Source organism: Stegostoma tigrinum, chromosome 15, assembly GCF_030684315.1.
Source record: "Stegostoma tigrinum isolate sSteTig4 chromosome 15, sSteTig4.hap1, whole genome shotgun sequence".
NCBI lineage: Eukaryota > Metazoa > Chordata > Chondrichthyes > Orectolobiformes > Stegostomatidae > Stegostoma > Stegostoma tigrinum.
This window is the reverse complement of record NC_081368.1, coordinates 7,065,367-7,088,006: the sequence shown is the minus strand read 5'-3', so window position 1 is coordinate 7,088,006 and position 22,640 is coordinate 7,065,367.

Here is a 22,640-nt window from a genome sequence, read left to right as displayed (position 1 = left end):
AGCAGCTGTTTGCTTTGTTGAAGGGTCAATTAAGAGTGGGCATAAATTTAACAGAAAGGACAGGAGTTTTATAGGGGATTTGAGGAAGGTTTTTCTTTCACCCATAGGATGGTGAGGAATCTGAAGTGCCTGGATGATAATTGAGGCAGGAAATCTACAACCTTGAAAAAGTGTGTAGATGGGCACTTGAAATGTCATAACATTTCAAGACTATGGGCCAAGTGTTGGAAAGTAGGATTTAGTGAAGACAGGTTGTTGCAGACTTGATGAGACAATGAGTATTTTCTGGACTGTATGGCTCTATAACTAGGGATGGCCAATAAAGACTGATCCTTCTATGTACTAAAAACTAAAGAATCTGCAGACAGCTGTTAAAATCTGCCATGAGCATTGAACACCTGTAATAAACAGAATAATGGGCAGAGGGTGGATTGCAAGAGACTGTCCTTTTATTAAAAAGACTCAAGTCAATGGTAATGTGATGACCCAGACAGTCCAAGCCAGACTTCAGGGCTCAATAAGTTTCAGGCCTACAAACCTTTCTCCATGGCCTTTGGCCAACTCCTGTCATCACATGAGCTGCTTTCAGCACAGCCAACCTATTTTCACCTACTCATGGTCTCCATTAGCAATTTTCTTTCTCCTGAGCATGGCATTTGTCTGACTTTCCGTCTCTCTCTCCCTCTGGGCTTTATCTCCACCTCCCACTTACGCTTTTACACCCCTCCAACAGCATCTTCTGCACTTATATCACATTTTCCTCTCGACAATCAGTTCTTCAGCCTGAAAAAAGGCCACTCAAACCATCAGCGCTGCTTTCTCTCCACAGATACTGCCAGATCTGCTGAGATCTTCCAACAATTTTTGATTTTGGTTCCAATAAACCACTTCTTAATGACTAGAATAAACCAGATCCCTTGGGATTCCTGCATTCAGATTCCAGCATTTCCTGCTCAAGTCATTAAAATTCTGTCTGGGTTCCACAATTTTTTTTACCTCCTCTTTGGCAGAGATAATAAAATTGCAGACTGAAGTCTTTCAGTGATGATCTCGCTGCAGGATCACTAATGGTACATAACATGCCAGAGAAAGGCTTATTTTGCTTCTGATTATTTTTTGTACAGCTGCCAAAAATCCCCACTGGTTCCTCCCAGTTAAGAGCTAATTTGTTTACCTAATTAAGACCGTAGTTGGCTGATAATGCATAGTGCCAGATGGGGAGTGGGCGGTGGGAGGGCATTGAACTGGGGCTTGACTGTGACTCCTTGCTCCTAGTGTTGGCAGGATGTCACAGACCTCACAATGGGTTCAGTCACCATGCTGTCAAATTAACAGTGATGTTGTGGCCAGTGTCACTTTGAAAATGTGCTACGATTGGCTTTCCAAAGTATTCTCCTCTTTCAGTTGACAGAGTCCTTTGAATAGGGGAGAGAAGGCTCATTCGGCTGCTACCTGTTGTGGAGGGACTGTCTTATGAGGAAACGTTCAGTCGCTTGGGCCTGTACCCATTGAAATAGAGAAGAATGAAAGGCAATCTTATTGAAACATACAAGATTCTTACAGGACTTGACACGGTAGATGTGAAGTGGTTGTTTCTGCTTGTGGGAGAGTCAAGAACTAGAGGGCGTAATGTCGGGCTAAGGAGTCAGACTGTTAAGATAGATATAAAGAGGAAGTTCTTCTATCAGATGGCTGGCAGTCTATGGAATGCTTCACTGCAGAGGACTGTTGGGGCTGTGTCACTAAGTATATTCAAGGCTGAGATAGACAGAAACTTAATCTGAAAGACAATCAAGAGTTGTAAGGGAAAGGCAGGAAATTAGGGTTGAGGAATATCAGATCAGCCATGATTTCATTGAATGGCAGTACAAACTCATACATAGAGACAGTATTAGAGATAATGGGAACTGAAGATGCAGGACAATCAGAGATAACAAGGTGTAGAGTTGGATGAACACAGCAGGCCTCCACCTCCTCCAGAACTTCCAATGGCCCGGTCCCCAACACCTCATCCTTACTTTGAATGTCCAGTCCCTATACACCTGCATTCCCCATGCAGATGGCCTAAAGACCATCCGCTTCTTCCTGACCCACAGGCCCGACCAGTCCCCCTCCACTGACACCATCATCCGCCTAGCCGAACTCGCCCTCACCCTCAACAAATTCTCTTTCAATTCCTCAAATGTCCCACAGACAAAGGGGGTAGCTATGGGTACCCACATGGGCCCAGGCTATGCCTGCCTCTTTGTAGGCTATGTGGAACAGTTCCTCTTCCGTACCTACACTGGCCCTAAACCCCACCTCTTCCACTGTTAATTGATGACTGTATCGGCGCAGCCTCATGCTCTCAAGAGGAGCTCAAACAGCTCATGCACTACATCAATACCTTCCACCCCAGACTCAAGTTCAGTTGAATCATCTCTAACACCTCCCTCACCTTCCTGGACCTCTCTGTCTCCATCTCAGGCAACCACCTAAAAACCGATATCCATTTCAAGCCCACCGACTCCCACAGCTACCTAGAATACACCTCCTCCCACCCATCTTCCTGCAAAAGTGCCATCCCCTATTCCCAATTCCTTCAACTCCGTGCATCTGCCCGCAGGATGAGGCATTCCACTCCCGTAAATCCTGGATGTCCTTGATTTTCGAGGGCTGCAACTTCCCCTCCGCAGTAGTCAAGAACACCCTCAACCGTGTCACCTGCATTTCCCGCAACTCATCCCTCACACTCCCTCCCCGCATAATAACCAAAACAGAATCCCCCTCATCCTCACATACCACTGCGCCAACCTTCGGATCCAACGCATCATCCTCCGACACTTCCGCCATCTACAATCCGACTCCACCACCAAAGACATTTCTCCCTCCCCACCCTTATCTACTCCCCAGAGGGACCACTCTCTCCGTGACTCTCTTGTCTGCTCCACACTCCCCTCCAGCCCCACCACACCCAGCATTTTTCACTGCAACCACAGGAAATGCTACACCTGCTCCCATACCTCCTCCCTCACTCCATCCCAGGCCCCAAGAAAACTTTGCACATCAATCAGGTGTTCACCTGCACATCTGCTAATGTGGTATACTGCATCGGCTGTACCCATTGTAGCCTCCTCTACATTGGGGAAACCAAGAGAGGCTTGGGGATCACTTTGCAGAACACCTCTGCTCGGTTCGCAATAAACAACTGCACCTCCCAGTCGTGAGCTATTTCAACTCCCCCTCCCATTCCTCAGATGACATGTCCATCCTGGGCCCCCTGCAGTGCCACAACAATGCCACCCGCAGGTTGCAGGAACAGCAACTCATATTATGCTTGGGCACCCTGCAGTCCAATGCTATCAATGTGGCCTTCACAAGCTTCAATATCTCCCCTCCCCCTACTACATCCCAAAACCAGCCCAGCGTGTCCCCGCCTCCCTAACCTGTCCTTCCTCCCATCTGTCCCCTCCTCCCACCTCAAGCCCCACTCCTATTTCCTAACTACAAAACTCATCCCACTCCCTTGACCTCTTCGTCCTTCCTGGACTGACCTATCTCCTCCCTACCTCCCCACCTACACTCACCTTTACTGGCTCCATTCCCACCTCTTTAACTTGTCTGTCTCCACTCCACCTATCTTCTCCTCTATCCATCTCCAATCTGCCTCCCCCTCTCTCCCTATTTATTTCAGAACCCACTTCCCCTCCCCCATTTCTGATGAAGGGCCTCGGCATGAAACATCAGCCTTCCTGCTCCTCTGATGCTGCTTGGCCTGTTGTGTTCATCCAGCTCTACACCTTGTTATCATAGATAGAGATATGCAGCTTGGAAACAGACCAACTCGTCCATGCCAACAAAATATCCTAAATTAATCTGGTTCCATTTCCCAGCATTGGGCACGTATCCATCTAAACCCTTCCTATTCATGTACCCGTCCAGATGCCTTTTAAGTGTTGCTACTGTGTCAGCCTCCACCACTTCCTCTGGCAGCTCATTCCATACATGCACCTCTCTGAAAAGTTGTCTCTTAAGTCCCTTTTATACCTTTCCCCTCTCACCTTAAAGTTATGCCCTCCAGTTTTGGACTGCCTTACCTGGGGAATTTTATGGGTCTGGGTGAGAAGAACTCTCCAATCACTTCCACCCTGTTGACTCAAACCATTCTAACCAAAAGAAAAACATGCGGTGAGTCAGAGATTTTTCAAACTTTAAAAGCTTACCTCGAGCATCGGAGCCTTCCATTTCTTCGTGCAGAAGAGGCACCTCAAAGCAGAGGTTTCTGGGAAGAGAGGGACATCTTTTTTCATCCCTCAGCTATATAAGTGATTGTTGTCCAAACCCAAGGCCCTACCCTTGTTGGGCGTCCCACCCATCCACCTCCTCTAACCTGATACACCAGGGATAAATCAAGGTAAGCTTCTCTTTTTTTTTAACTTTCTGTTTAGGGGATTAGCAGGGATGGCAGTGCAGGTAGAGGAATGCTCCTCCTGCATGATGTATGAGGTGAGGAATGCCATTAGTGTCCCATCCAAATATGTTTGCAGGAAGTGCACCCAACTCTTGCTCCTCCAAGACCGCATGAGGGAACTGGAGGGGGAGCTGGACGAACTTCGGATCATTTGGGAGGCAGAGTCAGTGACAGACAAGAGTTACAGGGAAGTAGTTACTCCTAAGTGTGAAGCAAGCTGGGTAACTGTTAGAAGGAGGAGAAAGCAGTCAATGCAGGGATCCCCTGTGGTCGTTCCCCTGAAAAACAAGTATAGCGTTTTGGATAGTGCTGGGGGGGATGACTTACCAGGGGCACGCAGTAGGGTGCAGGTCTCTGTCACAGAGTCTGTCCCTCTTGCATAGAAGGGAAGGAGGGATAGGAAGAGAATGATAGTCACTGGGGACTCAATAGTTAGAGGGACTGTTAGAAGGTTTGCCGGGAACGAAAGAGATTCACGGTTGGTGTGTTGCCTCCCAGGTGCCAGGGGCCGTGATGTCTCGGTTTGTGTCTTTGGGGTCCTGAAGGGAGAGGGTGACCAGCCCCAAGTCACGGTCCACATAGGCACCAACGACATAGGTAGAAAGAGGGATAGGGATGTCAGATTTCAGGGAGCGAGGGTGGAAGCTGAGAGCTAGAACAAACAAACAGAGTGGCTATCTCTGGTTTGTTACCCGTGCCACGTGATAGCGAGGCAAAGAACAGGGAGAGATTTCAGCTAAACACATGGCTGCAGGGAGGGTGCAGGAGGGAGAGCTTCAGGTACATGGACAATTGGGGCTCATTCTGGGGAAGGTGGGACCTCTACAAACAGGACGGTCTCCACTTGAACCAGAGGGGCACGAATATCCTGGGTGGGAAATTTGCTAGTGCTATTCGGGTGAATTTAAACTAGCTCAGAAGGGGGATGGGAAACTGAGGTGTAGTCCTAGTGCACAGGAGGATGAGCGTAGGGAGGACCTGGGCAGGACCTCACTGTCACAGGAGTGTGCTGGCAAACAGCAAGCTGGGTTGAAGTGTGTCTACTTTAATGCCAAGAGTATCTGGAATAAGGTAGGTGAGCTTGCAGCTTGGATATGTACCTGGGACATCGATGTTGTGGCTATTTCGGAGACATGGATAGAACAGGGCCAGGAATGGATGTTGCAGGTTCCAGGGTTTAGATCTTTCATTAAGAAGGTGGTGAAAAAGGCAGAGGTGTGGCTTTGTTAGTCAAGGACAGTGTAATGGTGGCTAAAAGAACTTTTGATGAGGACCCGTCTACTGAAGTGGTATGAGCTGAGGTCAGAAACAGGAGAGGAGAGGTCACACTGCTGGGAGCTTTTTAATAGGCCTCCGCAAAGTTCCAGGGATGTGGAGGAGAGGATCAGCAAAATGATTCTGGGCAGGTGTGAAAGGAACAGGGTGGTCATTATGGGAGACTTTAACTTCCCTAACATTTTCTTGAAATGCTATAACTCTAGTATGTCAGATGGATCAGTTTTTGTCCAATGTGTGCAGAACGGTTTCCTGACTCAGTATGTCGAAGGGCCGACAAGAGAGGAGGCCACACTGGATCTGGTACTTGCTAATGAGCCAGGCCAGGTGTTTGATTTAGTGGTAGGTGAGCACTTTGGAGAGAGTGCCCATAATTCGGTTATGTTCACTTTAACAATGGAAAGGGATAGGAACATGCCACAGGGCAAGAGTTATAGATGGGAGAAGGACAATTATAATATGATTAGGTAAGACTTAGGAGGCATAGAATGGATTAGCAAAATGCAGGGGATGGGAACAATCGAAATGTGGAGCTGGTTTAAGGAACAGATATTGCGTGTCCTTGATAGGTAGGTCCCTGTCAGGCAGGGAGGAAGTGATAAGGTAAGGGAGCCGTGGTTTACTAAAGAAATTGTGTCTCTTGTTAAGCGGAAGAGGGCGGCTAATGTGACAGTGAGACGAGATAGTTCAGATGAGGCGATGGAGAGTTACAGATTAGCTAGGAAAGATTTAAAGAGAGCGCTAAGAAGAGCAAGGAGGGGACATGAGCAGACATTAGCAGGTAGAATAAAGGAGAACCCTAAATCTTTCTATAGGTATGTGCGGAATAAGAGGATGACTAGGGTAGGAATAGGGCCAGTCAAAGACAGAAGTGGGAAGTTGTGTGTGGACCCTGTGGAGATTGGAGAGGTGCTAAATGATTATTTGTCATCTGTTTTCACTGAGGAGCAGGAGAATATTGTAGAGGAGATGACTGAGTTACAGGCTACGAGAATTGAAGGGATTAAGGTTAGTAAGGAGGAGGTGTTATCAATTCTAGAAGGTGTGAAGGTAGATAAATCCCCTGGGCCAGATGGGATTTTTCCGAAGATTGTCTGGGAAGCTAGGGAGGAGGTGGCGGAGCCTTTGGCCTTGATCTTTAAGTCCTCATTGTCTACAGGTTTTGTACCAGAGGACTGGAGGATTGCAAATGTTGTGCCCTTGTTCAAGAAGGCCAGTAGGGATGACCCAGATAATTATAGACCTGTGAGTCTTACGTCTGTTGTAGGAAAAGTTTTGGAAAGGATATAAGAGATAGGATTTATAATCAACTAGCAAGCAACAATTTGACTGGAGATAGTCAGCATGGATTCGTCAAGGGCAGGCCGTATCTCACAAACCTCATTGAGTTTTTTGAGAAGGTGACCTAGCATGTGGATGGGGGAAGGGCAGTTGACATAGTGTACATGGACTTCAGGAAAGCCTTTGATAAGGTTCCACATGGTAGGCTATTGGAGAAAATACAGAGGCATGGGATTGAGGGAGATTTCGCAGTTTGAATTAGAAACTGGTTTTCTGTAAGAAGGCAATGAGTGCTGGTTGATGGAAAATATTCAGCCTGGAGTCAGGTTGCCAGTGATGTGCCTCAAGGATCTGTTTTGGGATCACTGCTGTTTGTCATTTTTATAAATGACTTGGACGCAGGCATAGGTGGATGGGTCAGTAAGTTTGCAGATGACACTAAAGTCGGTAGAGTGGTGGACAGTGTGGAAGAATGTTGCAGGTTGCAGGGAGACTTGGATAAACTGCAGAATTGGGCTGAAAGGTAGCAAATGGAGTTCAATGCGGATAAATGTGAGGTGATTCACTTTGGGAGGAATAATAGGAAGGCAGAATACCGGGTTAATGGAAAAATTCTTGGTAGTGTGGATGTGCAGAGGGATCTTGGTGTCCATGTACATAGATCCCTGAAAGTTGCCACCCAGGTTGGTAGTGCTGTTAAGAAGGTTTACGGTGTGTTAGGTTTTATTGGTAGAGGGATTGAGTTCCGGAGCCATGATGTCATGATGCAATTGTACAAAACGCTAGAGCGGCCTCATTTGGAATATTGCGTGCAGTTCTGGCCGCATCATTGCAGGAAGGATGTGGAAGCATTGGAAAGGGTGCAGAGGAGATTTACCAGATGTTGCCTGGTCTGGAGCACAGGTCCTATGAAGAAAGGCTGAGGGATTTGGGTCTGTTCTCACTGGAGAGAAGGAGGCTAAGAGGGGATTTAATAGAGACATACAAGATGACCAGAGGATTAGATAGGGTGGACAGTGAGAGTCTTTTTCCAAGGATGATGACTTCAGCTTGTACAAGGGGGCATAGCTACAAATTGAGGGGTGATAGATTTCAGACAAATGTCAGAAGCAGGTTCTTTACTCAGAGAGTGGTAAGGGCGTGGAACGTCCTGCCTGCCAATGTAGTTAACTCAGCCACATTAGGGGCATTTAAACAGTCCTTGGATAAGCATATGGATGATGATGAGATAGTGTAGGGGGAGGGACTTAGATTAGTTCATAGGTCGGCACAACATCGAGGGCCGAAGGGCCTGTTCTGCGCTGTACTGTTCTCTGTTCTATGTTCTACGTTGTAGGTTTCAGAGCAACTGGCCTGTAATGCTTATATGTGCATCCGTCTCTACATCCAGTAACACACCAACCCACTATGCTGTAAATTACCCTTGTGACCAGATTCTTTGTCTTGACGTTGTGGCTTTAATCTGTCAAGTGGCATTGTGAGGCTTGTGTGGCACCTTGCATTTGCACCTAGAAAATTCAAAAGTGGTGAGAACTTCAGAATTCCAATGAAGAGGAATGAACTTCTTCACCGATTGAACATACTGGAAATCAAAATCTATTCTCAAAGGACTCAAAACCAAATTAGTGTTACAAATTTAGTACAAATTCCTGTCAGGGACTGTGTAGCTCCAACACATATATTGCCCTTTTCCCACTCAATTACCACCTTAATCAGGGTCATTTTAATAGGCAGGTCATCTGATTAGAGCGAAAACATAGATAAAGATTGGATAGAAAGAAGGCAGTGTGAAATTGACTGCAGTGGAAGCAAAACAATTTGCTGGTTTTCAACCCAGGCCAGTTATTTATCTCATGCCAATGAAATAACTTTCAAAACCTTTAGCTGCTCTTTTCACTCCCTGCCAATCATAGAAATAAGACTTGCGTGACGTGTCTAAGGCCAGAGGGCATACATTTAAAGTGAGTAGGTTTAGAGGAGTTCGAAGGAAAATATTTTTTCACCCAGAGGGTGCTAGAAATATGGAATGTGCTGCCTGCGAGAGTGGTGGAGGCACGTACTCTTGAAACTTTTAAGAATTATCAGAATGAGCAGTTAAAAAGTGAGAGCTCCAGACCAAGTGCTGGTAAATGGGATCAGTGTAGATTGGTGTTTTTTGATAGGCATAGAGATGGTGGGCCGAACGATTTGTTTCTATGCTGTATGAATCTATGGCTCAATGACTATAACTCTATATATTATCTTATTCCAATATCCTATTAAAATTGAGCTATTTCAAGCTCAAGATTATCCCCAAATGCACTGAGAATAAAACAACATTCACTTTCCACAGCAGTCTTGGAAATGTAGGATATACCTAAATTGCATTTTAAGTTGTGATCATTAGTTTAAATTTGTTTTTATTAGTTTTGATGCTTATTTATAAGATTTACATCACAGGTCAGTTCTAACTCGCAGGAATCAATGCAGTAACTCAACCAAAGCATTTTTGCTAATAGCCCTCAAATAGAAGACATCTACCACCTAGAAGGATAAATGCAGCAGCCAGTTGTGAGCTCCACCATCTGAAAGCTCCTCTCCAAATCACATGCGATTGTCACATAGAAACATATCTCCGTTCCTTCACTGATGCGAATTCTAATGAGGAAGTAACCTGGACAGAAAGTGTGTGATTGGCAGGTGTTGCTCAGTCTCATGTGCAGCATGAGGTGTGTTGGAGATGTAACTGTGCTTCCCTGCAACACTAGTTCACAGAATTACAGAAGGAAGCCATTCAGTCCATCTTGCCTGCATGCCTAAATTAATGATTGTCAATTTCGTGCTTTCTCCTTGCACATGATTTTCATCCAAATAACCACCCAATGCCCTCTTGAATGCCTCAATTGAACTTGCCCTTACTACACTTCCGGGAATTACATTCCAGACACTAACTACATTCTGTGGGAAAACATTTTCTTCACTTCACCATTGCTCCTTTTGCAGATCACTTTAATAGGTTGCTGCACCTGAATCCTGTCTGCTGAGCAATCCTGCAATATTCCTTCAAAATAATCAGTTCTTCACTTTGTTTCAGCAACCCTAGATTGGGATTGGTGGGTTGATGTTTAGAAGATATGGAAACACAGAGTTATAGGCATGAAAATCGTGGAAATCCCTTTGTAGCAACAATGTGGGTGCATCTCGATAAAGGAGACTGCCACGGCTCAAAATTACCTCCAACCACTTTCTCAAGGACAGTCGGGATTTACAACACACGTTAGCCTTGCCAGCAAAGCTTACGTCCTGACAATTAATGCAATTGAACTGCTTTTAGAAATTTCTCACTGGTGCAGTGTTCCTTTTAAACATTAATTCAGGTTAGATAGGTCAATAAGGCGAGATGGCAGAACTTCAAACCACTAAAATATAAAGTCAAAATCGATCGCAGAAAAATAATCCACTTTTCAAACTGTTACCATTTTGCATCTCCTTTTCTCACTCCAGTCCCGCAAATTCATAACCTTACTGTCCGAACAACAATGCTTTTTCTAATATCGGCCTCCCCTTCAAGGGCTTACCTAAATCCATTGGAAAGTTTGCTTCCACCTTCCTTTCAAATAGCACACTCCAGATCATAGCAACTTGGTTTTTTGTAATTCATTCATGGGATGAGGGTATCGCTGGCTATGCCAACATTTATTGCCCATCCAGAGGGCAGATAAGAGCCACCCACATTGCTGTGGGTGTGGAGTCACATGTAGGCCAGACCAGGTAAGGATGGAAGATTTCCTTCCCTAAAGGATATTATTGAACCAGATGTTTTCTTTTCCCCAACAATCAGCAATGGTTTCATGGTCATCATTAATGTCTTAATTCTAGATTTTTCATTGAGTTTAAATTCCATTACCTGCTGCGGCAGAATCCAGACATTATGTGGGTCTCTGGATGAATAGCCTGGTGATAATGCTACCAAATCAACACTTATGCCTATTTACCTCATTTGTGTGAAACAAACGTTTTGTCTCCACTGGTTTTTGCCAGTTACCACAGCTCTTGGTGTTCTGTTTACTAACACCCCTAACAATGAAAATTGTTTCTCTTTTATCCCTTAAAATTTGGAATGCTTCAAGATGATCTTGCACCTTTCCTGCTGTAAGGAACACAATCCTAGATTGCCCCCCTCACTCCACTTAGCTGCAGTTTGCCATCTCTGATGCCTTGTAAATCTCTTTTGTCATGCTCATAATTGAATGCAACTCCAGCTGCAAACTAACTACGAGTATTTTCTAAAGGTTAAGTTCATTGCTTTGATACTCTATCTTTCTTCCAATAGAGTCAAGAATCCCATAACATTTAAAAGCCTTCTTATCTGTCCCACCATATCTAGAGCTCACTCACCTCTGATTCTGCATTCCACACCTGATGTGTATGTACACGAACATCTGTTTGTATTTATGATAATAGCCTAATGACTGAATTCTATTTGAGTATTTTTCTGCTTAATATGTTCAGTGTGCGAAATAACTGCATATATTTATATCCCTTTCTCCTCTTTTCACCAGTGATAAACCGAGCTTTTGTCTTCCTTCTCTTTAACGTGGAAATGCCAGTGTTGAACTGGGGTGGACAAAGTCAGAAGTCACACGACACCTCATTACAACCCAAAAAGGTTTATTTGAAATCACAAACTTTCAGAGCTTGTGACCTGACAAAGGAGCAGTGCTGAAAAAGCTTGCGATTTCAAATGAAACTGTTGGACTGTAACAAAGTGTGGAGCTGGATGAACACAGCAGGCCAAGCAGCATCTTAGGAGCAGAAAAGCTGACGACTCCAGGCCCGAAACATCAGCTTTTGTGCTCCTGAGATGCTGCTTGGCCTGCTGTGTTCATCCAGCTCCACACTTTGTTATCTCAGATTCTCCAGCATCTGCAGTTCCCATTATCTCTGTTGGACTATAACCTGGCATCATGTGATTTCTGACTTTTTTTCTCTTTAGCAGTTATCAATAAACCATTTCTGCAAACCTTTCATAGATCACCCTGAATCATTTTAATTCCAATATGGAAAGCGCAAATATTTTTAAAGCTTTCCATTGTTCTTAACACTGCTACATCATCGTGATAGTGTGTGAACCTTCCCTGTGCCTTTACCATCATCCTGATGTTATTGCTTTAATGTATGAATTGCATTTGATGCTCCTAACAGGTGTTTTGTGAGAATCATAATCAGTCAGCTTTTTACTGAACAAGAAAGTGAGATAGAAAGAATGCTTTTTATATCTTTGGCAACTAAATTATTATTTGTCAAATTGTCATTTGAACAGGGACTTCTTTCAATATCATTGAGATACGTCGAGAACCAATCTGCTTGGCAAGTTCAAAAGTGGGCGAATCTTTGACAAGGCTTCCACAATTTTGAGACAGTTTAAAGAAATGGTCCAACCTTGGAAAAATCAACCTCCATCCCAAGATCTCCAGTTTAGTATTTATCGAAATGTAGAATATTGGCTGCATTGTTCATTGTTTTAATTTAATAAATGCTATGCCTTCTATATTTTGAGGTGATTTCATTGTATTTGGTACAATCTATGAAACTGTTCAATATTTATCCAAAGGATATAAAACATTTTCTCATTTTAATAGAAATCATAAGTCAATGCCTCGATTCCAAAAAAGAATTTCTACCACAAGCTCCAGACTATTTATAGACCGCTCAGGAAGGGATGGAGAAACTGTGGTTTATCAGTATTTGACTTTACTATCAACTGTACACTTTATAATTAACTGAACGTTGTCCTTATTTTTATTATATGTTGAGAATGATCAATATATGTCAAGCGTATTTATTAACAAAGTTGGTAAATGTTAGTAAAAGCATTTTATATTTAAAACACTGGTGCAGGTGAATTTAATTCACAACATGTATGTTGCGTAGGTGTACGTGTTCTGAATTAAATTCTTCTGCAACCATTGTTTTAAATGATTTAAAACACATCCATATGATGGGGCTACTAATGGTTTCAGAGAGAGCATTTAGTTCACACTAATCTCTGAAACAGTATCGGAAACAAGAGAGCACTTGACATGCTGCCAAACTGTGTCATTGTTTTGATCTGGTTTTCAACCTTTGTGTCATTGTTACACAGCATTATCAGTCAACATCACAACACAGGCCTCATTATTAACATCTCACTACATAAGACACATGGCAGCACAATATCTCGGCTATAATGGAAACTTGGCTTCTGAGGGGAGAGAATGGCAGCATTGCAACCATGGATATAGGATTTTCAAACAGGATAAACCAGGGCATTAAAACAGTGAGGGTGCAGTTTTATTGGTTTTAAATTCATTCATAGCTGTGAGGAGGAATGATACATTGAATAAAGCTCTTTGAATAAGAGCTCTTGTGGTGCAATGGTACCTGTCTCTCCCTCTAAACCAGGAAGCCTGGCTTCAATTCCTACCTGCTCCTGGCGGGTGTCAAAACATTTCTTTGAACTGATTGATAAGAATATAATTGAAGCATCAAATGAGGCCAAATGGGTTGAAGTCAGGAACAAATAAGGGGCAACAATACTCTTAAACCTCCAAACACTCGGAGACTGTTCGAGGAGCCAATACGTAGGCGTATTCCTGAGTGTAACATTTTAGGACAATAATAGGTGGGGACTTTGACCACCCATCGATTAACTGGGATGAAACAATTTGAAGGACCAGAGGGGGCGCAATATTCTTCCACTGCATTAAAGAGAACAAGTCCAACAAGAGAGGGCATCAGAGATAATGGGAACTGCAGATGCTGGAGAAATTGAGATACTAAAGTGTGGAGCTGGATGAATACAGCAGGTCAAGCAGCTTTTGTGCTCCTCAGATGCTGCTTGGCTTGCTGTGTTCATCCAGCTCCACAAGAGAGGGCATAATTCTGGTTTCTGCCTCAGGAAATGAAAGTGGGGACATCACTGAGGTAAGTGTGGTGATGTTTTGGAGATAGTGAGAATAATGCAGTTAGATTTTAACATTTTGCTGGGAAGGGGCAAAGACATAAAAGGAGAAAATGTTCTAAAATAAGAGGTGGCAAAATTTATAAAGCCGAGACACAATCTTCAGTTATGTCACAACATCATGGGACAATTATGATCCAAAAGGAGGTCACTCAGCTGGTCTGCCAACGCTGCCTCTTCCTGAGTGTTTTAACTCACTGCCACACTTCTATCTTTTCCAAGTAACCCTGCACAGCTTCTATTTAGTCAGCTAATAGCCTTTTGATTGTCTCAATTGAATTTGCGTCTCCCACATTTCTGGGCACTGTTTTTCAAACTCACTGTATGTTTAACTCACCCCTGATTTGCTTCTTTTGCAAAAGGCTTGAAAATTGTATCCTTGTGTCCTCGTTCCTTTTCCAAATGCAGCCAGTTTCTCCCGACCCAGTTTGTCTAGACTCACCACAAATTTGTAATCTTGTGTCTATCTCAGCCTCCTCCCCACCAATGAAAGCAGTTAGGATGACTCCTTTAAAGGACAGGCAAAAGGCATTCAAGGGTGGGATTCTATGGATCCAGTGTAGATGTCATAAAATCCCTACAGTGTGGAAATGGGCCCTTTGGACCAACAAGTCCACACTGACCTTCAAAGCATCCCACACAGACCCATCCCCAGAAAACCCACCAAATTTACACACCCCTGAACACTGTGGACAATTTAGCATGGCCAATCCACCGAACTTAAACACCGCTGGACTGTGGGAGCAAACCAGAGTTCCCGGAGGAAATCCACACAAACACAGGAAGAATGTGCAAACTCCACGCAGACAGTTGCCCAAGGGTGGAATCGAACACTGAGCCACCGTGCCCCGCTAGATGTGGTCTCACAAGGAAAAAAAAATGGTATTGACCAAATCTAAAATCCCTGGTATTCAAAGGCTTAAGGTGTAAAATAAAGCAGAAAAATAGAGCTTCCGATAACCTAAAAAGAAGTAATCGTTTAGGAAGCTAAGAAGATTATTACAGGAGTGAAATGAAAAAGGCTATTAAGAAAGTAAAGAAAGAATGGTCTCCTACCCTCCCTCGACCTCTTCATCTCCAACTGCCATCGAGACATTAACCGCCTCAACCTCTCCACCCCTCTCACCCACTCCAACCTCTCCCCTGCAGAACAGGCAGCCCTCCGCTCCCTCTGCTCCAATCCCAACCTAACCATCAAACCTGCAGACAGGGGTGACGCAGTGGTAGTATGGTGCACTGACCTCCACATCGCCGAGGCCAAACGCCAACTCTCCGGCACCTCCTCCTACCGCACCCTTGTTCATGACCCCACCCCCGAGCACCAAACCATCATCTCCAACACCATTCATGACCTCATCACCTCAGGGGACCTCCCACCCACAGCCTCCAACCTTATGATTCCCCAACCCCGCACGGCCCGTTTCTATCTCTTTCACAAAATCCACAAACCTGCCTGCCCTGGTCGACCCATTGTCTCAGCCTGTTCCTGCTCCACTGAACTCATCTCCACCTATCTGGACTCCATTTTCTCCCCTTTGGTCCAGGAACTCCCTACCTACGTCCGTGACACCACTCACGCCCTCCACCTCCTCCAGAACTTCCAATTCCCTGGCCCCCAACACCTCATTTTCACGATGGACGTCCAGTCCCTATACACCTGTATTCTGCATGCAGATGGCCTCAAGGCCCACCGCTTCTTCCTGTTCTGCAGGCCCGACCAGTCCCCCTCCACCGACGCCCTCATCCGCCGAGCCAAACTCGTCCTCACCCTCAACAACTTCTCTTTCGATTCCTCCCACTTCCTACAGTCAAAGGGGGTGGCCATGGGCACCCGCATGGGCCCCAGCTATGCCTGTCTCTTTGTAGGTTACGTGGAACAGTCCCTCTTCCGCACCTACACAGGCCCCAAACCCCACCTCTTCCTCCGTTACATTGATGACTGTATCGGCGCTGCCTCTTGCTCCCCAGAGGAGCTCGAACAGTTCATCCACTTCACCAACACCTTCCACCCCAACCTCAAGTTCACCTGGGCCATCTCCAACTCATCCCTCACCTTCCTGGACCTCTCAGTCTCCATCTCAGGCAACCAGCTTGTAACTGATGTCCATTTCAAGCCCACCAACTCCCACAGCTACCTAGAATACACCACCTCCCACCCACCCTCCTGCAAAAATTCCATCCCCTATTCCCAATTCCTCCGCCTCTGCCGCATCTGCTCCCATGATGAGGCATTCCACTCCCGCACACCCCAGATGTCCAAGTTCTTCAAGGATCGCAACTTTCCCCCCGACAGTGGTCAAGAACAACCTTGACCGCGTCTCCCGCATTTCCCGCAACACATCCCTCACACCCCGCCCCCGCCACAACCGCCCAAAGAGGATCCCCCTCGTTCTCACAAACCACCCCACCAACTTCCGGATACAACGCATCATCCTTCGACACTTCCGCCATCTACAATCCAACCCCACCACCTGAGACATTTTTCCATCCCCACCCTTGTCTGCTTTCTGGAGAGACCACTCTCTCCGTGACTCGCTTGTTCACTCCACACTGCCCTCCAACCCCACCACACCCGGCACTTTCCCCTGCAACCGCAGGAAATGCTACACTTGCCCCCACACCTCCTCCCTCACCCCCATTACAGGCCCCAAGATGACATTCCATATTAAGCAGAGGTTCACCTGCACATCTGCCAATGTGGTATACGGTATCCATTGTACCCGGTGTGGCTTCCTCTACATTGGAGAAACCAAGCGGAGGCTTGGGGACCGCTTTGCAGAACACCTCCGCTCGGTTCGCAATAAACAACTGCACCTCCCAGTCGCAAATCATTTCCACTCCCCCTCCCATTCTTTAGATGACATGTCCATCATGGGCCTCCTGCAGTGCCACAATGATACCACCCGAAGGTTGCAGGAACAGCAACTCATATTCCGCTTGGGAACCCTGCAGCCCAATGGTGCTAAAGTGGACTTCACCAGCTTCAAAATCACCCCTTCCCCCATCGCATCCCAAAACCAGCCCAGTTCGTCCCCATCCCCCACTGCATCACACAACCAGCCCAGCTCATCCCCTCCCCCCACTGCATCCCCAGCCAGCCCAGTCTGTCTCTGCTTCCCTAACCTGTTCTTCCTCTCACCCATCCCTTCCTCCCATCCCAAGCTGCACCTCCATTTCCTACCTACTAACCCCATCCCACCTCCTTGCCCTGTCTGTCTTCCCTGGAGTGACCTATCCCCTCCCTCCCTCCCCACCTATACTCTCCTCTCCACCTATCTTCTTTTCTCTCCATCTTCAGTCTGCCTCCCCCTCTCTCCCTATTTATTCCAGTTCCCTCTCCCCATCCCCCTCTCTGATGAAGGGTCTCGACCCGAAACATCAGCTTTTGTGCTCCTGAGATGCTGCTTGGCCTGCTGTGTTCATCCAGCTTCACACTTTATTATTTTATATGGAAGAATACTTGTTCATAAAAGTAAGGAAAATCCAAAGATGTTTTAGCAGGACATTAAGTTCAAGAAGATGACCAAGGAAAGGCTTGGGCCTCTCAGAGGTGTGAATAGCAACTTGTGGGTGAATGCACAAAAAGTAAACAGAATTTAAAATGAGTACTTTGTCTTCACAAAGGAGAGGATGATGCAGATATTTAAGTTAAAGGTGAGGGAAGAGTGACATATTGAGTACAGTACTAGAGGGATTAACCTCCTTAAAGTGGGAAAAATGACCAGGGACTAATGAGCAGTATCACCTGCCGTTAGAGGATATCAGTGAGGAATCAAAGGTTTTTCTCGTGATCACTTTTCAATCCAGCACTTCATGAAGGTGAGGTACCAGGGGATTGGATGCCTGGGAGTATTGTACCATTTATATTGTATGTATACGTTCATGTATTGTGTACCAGTACATATAAAGCAAACAAGTAAGAGGCAAATAGTTACAGGTTAGTCAGCCTGAACTCATTGGCAGTAAAATTATCAATATCAACATTGAGAGAGGGGATTGATTTTAACTTAGAAAGTCCACAGATTGATCAGGGATAGATAGCAATTTTTTTGTTAAGACAAGGTCATGTCGTAGTAAGTTAATTGAATTTTTTGAAGAAGTAACAGGGTATATAACATTAATGCTGTCGATGTGGTCTTAATGGATTTTGGCGTTTGACAAGGTCCCACATGGCAAATTGTCAAGAAATTAAAGCCCATGCAATATAGAATAATGTGGCAAGTTGAATTAAAAATTGGCCCCATGACTGGTTACAAAGATAATGTTCAATGAATGTTTTTGTAAGTAGAAAGATTTCATTGCCGGTCCACAGTGCTCTCTCTTGGGTTCTTTCTGTTAATGTTATAGGTTAATGTGAGAGACCGGATTGGGAAATTTGCAAGTGAACACAAAAGTTGGCAAAGTTGTTGACAGTGAAGAGGGTGGCTGTCAACTTCAGGAAAGTATCAATGGTTTGGTTGAGTGAGCAGACAAAAATGGCCAACTGAACTCAGCCCAGAGAAATAGATAATAAAATGTGAGGCTGGATGAACACAGCAGGCCCAGAAGCATCTCAGGCGCACAAAAGCTGACGTTTCGGGCCTAGACCCTTCATCAGAGAGGGGGATGGGGTGAGGGTTCTGGAATAAATAGGGAGAGAGGGGGAGGCGGACCGAAGATGGAGAGAAAAGAAGATAGGTGGAGAGGAGAGTATAGGTGGGGAGGTAGGGAGGGGATAGGTCAGTCCAGGGAAGACGGACAGGTCAAGGAGGTGGGATGAGATTAGTAGGTAGGAGATGGAGGTGCGGCTTGGGGTGGGAGGAAGGGATGGGTGAGAGGAAGAACAGGTTAGGGAGGCAGAGACAGGTTGGACTAGTTTTGGGATGCAGTGGGTGGAGGGGAAGAGCTGGGCTGGTTGTGTGGTGCAGTGGGGGGAGGGGACGAACTGGGCTGGTTTTGATATGCGGTGGGGGTAGGGGAGTTCCCTGGACTGACCTATCCCCTCCCTACCTCCCAACCTATACTCTCCTCTCCACCTATCTTCTTTTCTCTCCATCTTCGGTCCGCCTCCCCTTCTCTCCCTATTTATTCCAGAACCCTCACCCCATCCCCCTCTCTGATGAAGGGTCTAGGCCCGAAACGTCAGCTTTTGTGCTCCTGAGATGCTGCTGGGCCTGCTGTGTTCATCCAGCCTCACATTTTATTATCTTGGATTCTCCAGCATCTGCAGTTCCCATTATCACTCAGTCCAGAGAAATGCAAGGTTGTGCATTTGTACAGAGCGAACAAAACACAGGAGTACAGAATGAACAGGGAAGTATTGCAAGAGGGGGAGGAAATGGGGGACTTTGGATTGCCTGTCCACAACTTCCTGAAGATAGTGGGACAGGTCATCAAGGGTGTAAAAAAGGCATAAGGGAAACTTTTCTTCCTTAAGTGAGGTATTGAGTACAAAAGCAGGGATGTAATGTTGTAACAATATACGAGACCAGTCAGATCATTGTAGGTGCACTATGGACAGTTCTGGTAACCACATGAAAGGAAGGGCATAAACAGAAATTAATAGAAAAGCTCTGCAGTTCTGACAGATAAGTGGAGAGAAATCAGATTTAATGTTTCGGTTACAGTGACCCTTCCTCCAAGGTTTCCTCCAGTTCTGAGGAAGGGTCATTGGACCCGAAACAGCAACTCCAATTTCCTCTCCCAAGATGCTGTCAGACCTGCTGAGCTGTTCCAGCAATTTCTATTTTTGTCTCTGATTTGCAGCGTCTGCAGTTCTTTTGGTTTTATTAAGAAGGATGTAACTGATATAGAGAGAGGACAGAGGAGATTTATAAGAATGTTGCCAGATTTTGAAAATTACCGTCCAAAAGTGAAATGGAATTTAATAAGACTGTCTTGCTTAAAATGGAGGAAGCAAAGGAGTGAAGTAATTGTGGTGGACAAAATAAAGAGGAATTTGGATAGAGTGCAGAGGGAAGATCAGTTTCCCCTGTTGGTCAGATTAACTACTGGAAGCACATATTTAAGGTGCTTGGTCGAAGGATGAAGGGGATTGAGGGAGGAATGCTTTCAGCCAGAGGGTTGTGGGTGGATGAAGTTCTCTGCCCAGTGTGATGCTTCAGTCGGAATCTCAACTCATTCAGAAGGAACTTAGCCCTGAGCCTGAAGCACTGACACCTGCAAACATAGAACATAGAACATTACAGCACAGTACAGGCCCTTCAGCCCTCGATGTTGTGCCGACCTGTCATACCGATCTCAAGCCCATCTAACCTACACTATTCCATGTACGTCCATATGCTTATCCAATGACGACTTAAATGTACCTAAAGTTGGCAAATCTACTACTATTGCAGGCAAAGCGTTCCATTCCCTTACTACTCTCTGAGTAAAGAACTATCTCTGACATCTATCCTGTATCTTTCACCCCTCAATTTAAACCTATGCCCCCCATGCTCACTGTCACCATCCTAGGAAAAAGGCTCTCCCTATCCACCCTATCTAACCCTCTGATTATTTTATATGTTTCAATTAAATCACCTCTCAACCTTCTTCCCTCTAATGGAAACAGCCTCAAGTCCCTCAGCCTTTCCTCGTAAGACCTTCCCTCAATACCAGGCAACATCCTAGTAAATCTCCTCTGCACCCTTTCCAAAGCTTCCACATCCTTCTTATAATGCGGTGACCAGAACCGTACACAATACTCCAAGTGCGGCCACACCAGAGTTTTGTACAGCTGTAGCATAACCTCTTGGTTCCAGAACTCGATCCCTGTATTAATAAAAGCTAAAACACTGTATGCCTTCTTAACAGCCCTGTCAACCTGGGTGACAACTTTCAATGATCTGTGTACATGGGCACCAAGATCTCTCTGCTCATCTACACTACTAAGAATCTTACCATTAGCCCTGTACTTTGCCTTCTGGTTACTCCTACCAAAGTGCATCACCTCACACTTGTCTGCATTAAACTCCATTTGCCATCTCTCAGCCCAGCTCTGCAGCTTATCTATGTCTCTCTGCAAACTACAGCATCCTTCATCACTGTCAACAACTCCACCGACATTAGTGTCGTCTGCAAATTTACTAACCCATCCTTCTACGCCCTCATTCCAGGTCATTTATAAAAATGACAAACAGCAGTGGACCCAACACCGACCCTTGTGGTACACCACTAGTAACTGGTCTGCAGGATGAACATTTCCCATCAACTACCACCCTCTGTCTTCTTTCAGCAAGCCAATTTCCAATCCAAACTGCTATATCTCCCACAATTCCATTCCTCCGCATTTTGTACAATAGCCTATTGTGGGGAACCTTATCGAATGCCTTGCTGAAATCCATATACACCACATCAACCAGTTTACTCTCATCTACCTGTTTGGTCACCTTCTCAAATAACTCAATAAGGTTTGTGAGGCACGACCTTCCCTTCACAAACCCGTGCTGACTATCCCTGATCAATTTATTCTTTTCTAGATGATTATAAATCCTATCCCTTATAACCTTCCCCAATACTTTACCAACAACTGAGGTAAAGCTCACTGGTCTATAATTACCAGGGTTGTCTCTACTCCCCTTCTTGAACAGGGGAACCACATTTGCTATCCTCCAGTCATCTGGCACTATTCCTGTAGACAATGACGAGTTAAAGATCAATGCCAAAGGCTCAGCAATCTCCTCCGTGGCTTCCCAGAGGATCCTAGGATAAATACCATCTGGCCCAGGGGACTTATCTATCTTCACACTCGGTAGGATTTCGAAGACCTCTTCCTTGTGAACCTCAATCCCACCTCGTCTAGTAGCCTGTATCTCAGCATTCTCCTCGACAACATTGTCGTTTCCTAGAGAGAATACTGTTGAAAAAATATTCATTCAGTGCTTCCCCTATCTCCTCTGACTCCACACACAACTTCCCACTATGATCCTTGATTGGGCTTAATCTTACTTTTGTCATTCTTTTATTCCTTAAATACCTATAGAAAGCCTTAGGTTTTACCCTGATCCTATCCGCCAACAACTTCTCATGTCTCCTCCTGGCTCTTCTGTGCTCTCACTTTCAGTCTTTTCTGTCTACCTTGTAGCCCTCAAGCACTCTAACTGAGCCTTCGCATCTCATCCTAACATAAGCCTTCTTCTTCCTCTTGACCAGAGATTCCACCTCCTTCGTAAACCATGGCTCCTGCACTCTACAGCTTCCTCCCTGCCTGACAGGTATATACTTATTTTGGACACACAGGAGCTTTTCCTTGAATAAGCCCCATATTTCTAATGTGCCCATCCCCTGCAGTTTCCTTCCCCATCCTATGCTCCCTAAATCTTGCCTAATCTCATTGTAATTGCCTTTCCCGCAGCAATAACTCTTGCCCAGTGGTATCCACCTATCCCTTTCCATCACTAAAGTAAACATAACAGAATTGTGATTGCTATCACCAAAGTGCTCACCTACTTCCAAATCTAACACCTGGCCAGGCTCATTACCCTATACCAAATCTAATGTGGCTTCGCTCCTTGTTGGCCTGTCTACATACTGTGTCAGGAAGCCCTCCTGCACACACTGGACAAAAACTGACCCATCTATAGTACTTGAACTATCATGTTCCCAGTCAATACTTGGAAAGTTGAAGTCCCCCATGACAACTACCCTGTTTCTCTCACTCCTTTCGAGAAT